This window comes from Macaca thibetana, chromosome 16 (genome assembly GCF_024542745.1).
Source record: "Macaca thibetana thibetana isolate TM-01 chromosome 16, ASM2454274v1, whole genome shotgun sequence".
NCBI classification, from domain to species: domain Eukaryota; kingdom Metazoa; phylum Chordata; class Mammalia; order Primates; family Cercopithecidae; genus Macaca; species Macaca thibetana.
This window is the reverse complement of record NC_065593.1, coordinates 51,677,120-51,683,194: the sequence shown is the minus strand read 5'-3', so window position 1 is coordinate 51,683,194 and position 6,075 is coordinate 51,677,120. Positions and strand designations below refer to the sequence as shown.

The window sequence follows — 6,075 nt, the reverse complement described above, 5'->3', positions numbered from 1 at the left end:
CTCAGTCCCCCTCTCCAAGGGGCCCCTTCCCACGAGGCCCAAGGGGTTTGGTAAGGTCGGGCTGGACGCCTTCCATCCCCTTTGCCCAGCTTCCCTCTCCTCTGGGCCTCCCCTCTGCCTGGCAGCGGGTTGGCAGCACCAGAGGAGGGGCCAGCCCAGCTGCCCACTCACAGCACAGCTGAGCCAAGACTTCATGTCCTGGGCTGGGGGTGGGGGGCGGGTGCATCTCATCTGCCTCCCTCCCCATCTGCTTCTCAGAGCTGCCCTTTTCTCTCCATTCCCACTCTCCCTTCTTGCCCCTTACTACTTCTCCCGGTTTCATTCTTTTAACTTCAGAGGAAAAAAAAAGAACTTTAAAGCTGCAGAAGCCAAAATGTCTGGGTTCTCCCCACCTTCCCTGTGTGGTCACAGTGTCTTCGTTGGCAGGATCACGAGGAAAGGAATTGAAAACTCTAAGGGGGTGCATGGAGGATGTAGGGAAGCCTTGCTTCCCAGATACTCTGCAGGGGGCCCCAGGGAGGAGGAAGTATAGCCCCTCTCCTCTCCTTTCCCACTCTGAGCAATGGATTTGGCAGGGGAGGGTCAGACACAGAGCTAGGGGGTCACCTGGAATGAAAGCCAAGTGCCACAGCTGGAAATGACCATAAAGATGATTTACAAGTGGAAAAACAAAGGCCAGAGGGGGGAAGTGACTTCGCCACTGTCATGCAGCCTGTTGGTGGCTGGATACAAACCCATTGCCACATTTGGGTGGGTCCCACTTGGCACCTGTGCCCTCCAGCAGTTCCCTTCAGGCAGGTGTGGAAGTCAGTTGATGGGAGCAGATTCCTCAGGTTTTCAAGTCCTCTCGGCCAGGTCTGGAGGGCAGAGGGCCACCCTTGCCATGCACTGACATCTGGGCACCTGACGGGGTGGGGGTGCCTGCTTAAGAGAGGGGGTCCTGCCTGCTCTCTTCCAGGCAGCCGCCTCTCTAGACTCCTCCTCCAGGGCCTGCAGAGGCCTGTTGCTCCAGCAGGCAGCCCTACCCACCAAACATCTGTCTTGGTTGGGCTGGGCTTGGCTTTAGTGTGGGTAGTCCTAGGTCCTAAAAAGCTAGCACTGAGATGCCAGAGAACAGAACGGGAAGGATGGGCCTAAAAGGGTGTGTGGCTGTGTTTTCAGAGCCCTCCTATGCCACCCACCCCCTGACCCTGTGCCCAGTGGCTGTGCCCTTGTTTGACAGTCTCCTCATTTGGTCTCTGACTATAAGGCCCCAAATATCTGTGTCTTTCATTGCATATTTCCCCCTCTGGCAATTTTTTTTTTTTTTTTTTGAGATAGAGTTTTACTCTTGTTGCCCAGGCTGGAGTGCAATGGCTCGATCTCGGCTCACAGCAACCTCAGCCTCCCAGGTTCAAGTGATTCTCCTGCCTCAGCCTCCCGAGTAGCTGGGATTACAGGCATATGCCACCGCTCCTGGCTAATTTTGTATTTTTAATTTTGTATTTTTAGTAGAGGCAGGGTATCTCCATGTTGGTCAGGCTGGTCTTGAACTCCCAACCTCAGGTGACCCGCCCGCCTCGGCCTCCCAAAGTGCTGGGATTACAGACATCAGCTACTGCGCCCAGCCCCTCCTCTGGCTTTTATTCTCTCTGTGTCTCTCCCTGTCTCATTAGGTCTCCATCTGGTTCTCTGATTCTGTCTAAGTTTCTCTCCATTTCTTTGTGACTGTTCTCCCTTTGAGATGCAGTGGGGAGGAGGAGGAGCTGCGGAACTTTCCCAGGATGGGCAAGGGGCACCCAAGGGAGTAGAGGGAAGGGTGTCAGAGTTGGGTTAGGGGAAGAGGTGACTGTAGTCGTGGCTCGAGATAACACAACTACCTGAAAATGTCAAATTTGGGGTTTCTTTTTGCTTTCAGTCCCCTGGTTTGGCCTCTGCGATTTCCCACCACAAAGTACCCTGGTGGTTCTGGGGAACCAGACTGTGGAGGAGAAAACTGAGGCCACGGGATGGGGGTTCAGGAAGATCAGAAACTGTCGAGGGTCTTACTGAGCTGGGGTCCGAGGCTGGCCTCCTTGCCCCTAATTGCTCTTCACCCCCAAATCCAAGTCACAGCATTAGATGGGGAGTGAGGAAGGATTTTAGAAATCTTACAGAAATATATTCCCCAGGCTGGGTGCAGTGGCTCACTCCTATAATCCCAGCGCTTTGGGAGGCCAAGGTGGGAGGATCACTTGAGGCCAGGAGTTTGAGACCAGTCTGACCAACATGGTGAAACCTCGTCTCTACTAAAGATATAAAACAATTAGCTGAGCGTGGTGTCACGCACCTGTAATCCCAGCTACTTGGGAGGCCGAGGCACAAGAATCTCTTGAACCCGGGAGGCGGAGGTTGCAGTGAGCTGAGATTGCGCCCCTGCACTCCAGCTTGGGCAACAGAGTGAGACTCCATCTCAAAAAAAAAGAAAAGAAAAAAGAAAAAAAAAAAAAAGAAATATATTCTCCAAAAGAAGACCTCCTATATTTTATTAGGAATAATAATAGTCTGCAGCCTAGGCTGCAGTTGGCACACTATATTCGTATCCTGAACTACATTGAGGCGCATTTGTGTACAAACATGGTTGTGCTCTTCAACTCAATGGATCCTTTCAATAACCTTGAAGGCAGTCAGAGCCAGAATCACACCCTTTGATTAGTCCATGAAAGAAACCTGCCCAAAGCTGTTTGGCCAGTAAGTGCACATATGGCACCAGGATCCAAGTTGCCGGGCCTTGTTAGCAGGGTCTCAGTATAACCTTTCTAGGGTTCCCCAAGCCCGGCACACACCAGGAGAGTGAAGAGGCCTCCCTGGGCTGGGCTAGCCCACCACTGTTCTGTGGTGTGGAGCATAGCACCTCCATTCTCACCCAGCCTACACCTCTGCTCTATTGAGTGGGACAGTGTGCTCTGTGCATACTTACATGAAGGTGGGTTTGAGTTTATGGATTAAGAGAATTATCCCAAAGGGCCAGGCGCGGTGGCTCACGCCTGTAGTCCCAGCGCTTTGGGAGGCTGAGGCAGGTGCATCACCTGAGGTCAGGAGTTCAAGACCAGCCTGGCCAACATGGTGAAACCCCTTCTGTACTAAAAATCCAAAAATTAGCTGGGCATGGTGGCGCATGCCTGTAATCCCAGCTACTTGGGAGGCTGAGGCAAGAGAATCGCTCGAACCAGGAAGGTGGAGGTTGCAGTTAGCTGAGATTGCGCCATTGCACTCCAGCCTGGACAACAAGAGTGAAACTCCATCTCAAAAAAGAAAAAGAGAGAATTATCCCAGGTCCCCTTTCTACCTTGCCCTTGGCGATCAGGTCTGCCCATGCCCCTACCCTGGGGAGAACAGACTGAGGTCACCTTGACCTGACCTTCCTTGGGGGTGGAGGGAGGTGTACAGAGATGCCTTTGTTTCCTGTGCTCCAAGTCCCTTCTTCAAGGAGAGTTCCTGTTACATGGGAGCCAGAGGGGAGGTGGGGTGGGGGTGAACGGCCTTCCCAAGAAAGCTGGAGGCTTTCTAGGAAGTATCTCTTTGCCCTGCGGCAGAGGGGGAGAAGCCCTGGAGCACTTAAACATCCGCTTCACCCCCACCTTGCCTCTGCTTGGACAGTCTACCTGCACGCCAGCCCCTCCGGAGAAGGCTTCTAGAAGTGGGGCCATGGGCCCATGCTCAGAGTACACCCCACCTCTGAGGCCAGGCCCTGGGACCTCCCTGTAGAAATGCCACCCCTGTTCTTGTCCATGAAGACAGAGCAGGACCTAGGGAGGGTGTGTGTTTATATGAACAGGGTGAGGAATTCTTGCACATTTGGGGGAAGGGAAGGAGCTGCTGGAGTTCGGGTGAAGCCCGTTCCTGCAGCTGTCCCCTATCCACCACTCTTCAGGGAAGTCGCCTTACAATGAAGTCACCAAGAGAACACAGGCCATCCTGCCTGAGGCATAGTGACTGTCCTCTGTTTCTGGGAATAGCGTGAGGGGAAGGGTGTGGGGCTGGACAGGGTGGGTAGGAGGGGAGTCCTGCCTCCTCTGCCCAGCTGCCCAGCCTGCCTGCCTGGGGGAGAGGCTTGTAGGCCGGTTTCTTTCTGGACAAAGAGAAGAGGATGCAGAGTCTGTGCCAGGTTCACATTTCCCAGCCAGTCAGGTGGGCAGGAGGAGCCCACTCTTTGCAGCCCCCTCATCGCAGGGCCAGGCCCAGGATCCTGGAGAGACGAGAGAGGGCACACAGAGCCAGGCAGCTGAGTGGAATTGGCAGTGTCCTGGACGGCCCTGGGTCAAACCTGGCTTCTCATCCTCATCCATGATGACTATCAGGCCTCTCTTCCTGCTGAGCTAGTTTCTCCTCCTTACAGCCCAACAAGAAATCTTTTGTGCCTCGGCCGGCCCAGGACCCGATCTCAAGCCCTCTGAGGGTTGTGTGCGAGGGGGCTGAGCATCTTCCACGACACCTCCCAGTACACTGCCACTTTCCTTTGTTATGACTGGAAGGGATTCCTTTCTGTACAATCTGTTTCTCATTGTTTCTTCGTTTCTTTAGTCTCAGATCTACCCACATCTTCCTTGCTCCAAGCCTCAAAAAAGTGCTTCAGCCAGGCCGTTCCCCTTACACTGGCCTCTCAACTCTAAGCACTAGCCCCTTTCATTCCATCTACCTGGAATGTCATTCCTCCCTTGGCCACCTGGTAAAATTGGCCTCATCTTTCCTAGGGTTAGTGTGGCCTAGAGGAAAACACAAAGGCTTTGGAGTCATAAGGTCCTGGTGCAGACCCTGGCTCTGCTGTAGGATCTTGAATGAGTGAGTCTGCCTCTTGGATCTAAGCGTCCTCCACTTGTAAAGAAATAGCAAGACCCACTGCCGGGATTTCTGTTAAGACCCAGTCACAGGCCGGGCGCAGTGGCTCATGCCTGTAATCTTAGCACTTTGGGAGGCTGAGGCGGGTGGATCACCTGAGGTCAGGAATTTGAGGCCAGCCTGACCAACCTGGCGCAGACTCTGCATGGTGAAACCTTGTATCTACTAAAAATAAAAAAATTAGCCAGGTGTGGTGGCAGATGCCTGTAATCCCAGCTACTTGGGAGGCTGAGGCAGAAGAATCACTTGAACCTGGGAGGCGGAGGTGGCAGTGAACTGAGATCGCACCACCGCACTCCAGCCTGGGTGACAGAGTGAGACTCTGTCTAAAAAAAAAAAAGAGTCAGTGCCTGGTGCATTGTGGGTGCTCAGAGGCCTTGGCCAGTAGAGCTGGGTGTTTTCTCCTCTGCCCTTCAATCCCACCTGTATTACAGGCCCCTTCTTATGGCCCTAACACACTGCCTAAAGGGCTATGTCCCACTGCTTGTCCACAATAGAGGCTTCATAGATATTTGTTGGATTAATGAAGGCCCCTAAAACAGCACAGAACTTCCGGAGCTCTGACAGTTCAGGGCAGCCCCCTGTTCACTGACCACCCCCACCATGGTTCCCAGAAGGCTCCCCTCCGGCTGCCCTGGCCTCTGCCTGCTCTGGTCCCACTGACCTGCTTTTCCACCCGCAGTGGCGGCAGCAGCCTCATCTTTGCCTGGTGCTGGGCTGAATTTTGAGTTCTTTTTTTTTTTTTTTTTTTTTTTTTTTTTTTTTGAGACGGAGTCTCGCTGTGTCTCCCAGGCTGGAGTGCAGTGGCGTGATCTCGGCTCACTGCAAGCTCCGCCTCCCGGGTTCCCGCCATTCTCCCACCTCAGCCTCCCAAGTAGCTGGGACTACAGGCGCCCGCCACCACGCCCGGCTAGTTTTTTGTATTTTTAGTAGAGACGGGGTTTCACCATGTTAGCCAGGATAGTCTCGATCTCCTGACCTCGTGATCCACCCGCCTCGGCCTCCCAAAGTGCTGGGATTACAGGCTTGAGCCACCGCGCCCGGCCTGAATTTTGAGTTCTTAACCTGCCCAGCAAGCCAGCAAGGTACTGGCTGCAGTGGCACTCTGCTCCCTTCTCTGTGTCTGCCCCACCCTCCCTGGATAATGCTGCATCTCCCCAGGACTCTGGGTGGAGAGGGCCCAGTGACCCTGTCCCAAGAGGCGGGGTCGGGGATCCT

At 54.0% G+C, this 6,075-nt stretch overlaps 2 protein-coding genes across 2 annotated transcripts in view; one reads left to right on the top strand and one right to left on the bottom strand.

Annotated features, from left to right (window-relative positions):
* The window catches only part of ATP6V0A1 (ATPase H+ transporting V0 subunit a1), a 360,020-nt gene that overhangs the window by 254,642 nt on the left and 99,303 nt on the right, over positions 1-6,075 (bottom strand). The window lies entirely within an intron of this gene.
* STAT5B (signal transducer and activator of transcription 5B) overlaps positions 1-6,075 on the top strand; it is an 88,915-nt gene that overhangs the window by 457 nt on the left and 82,383 nt on the right. The gene's annotated exons all lie outside the window — the stretch shown is intronic.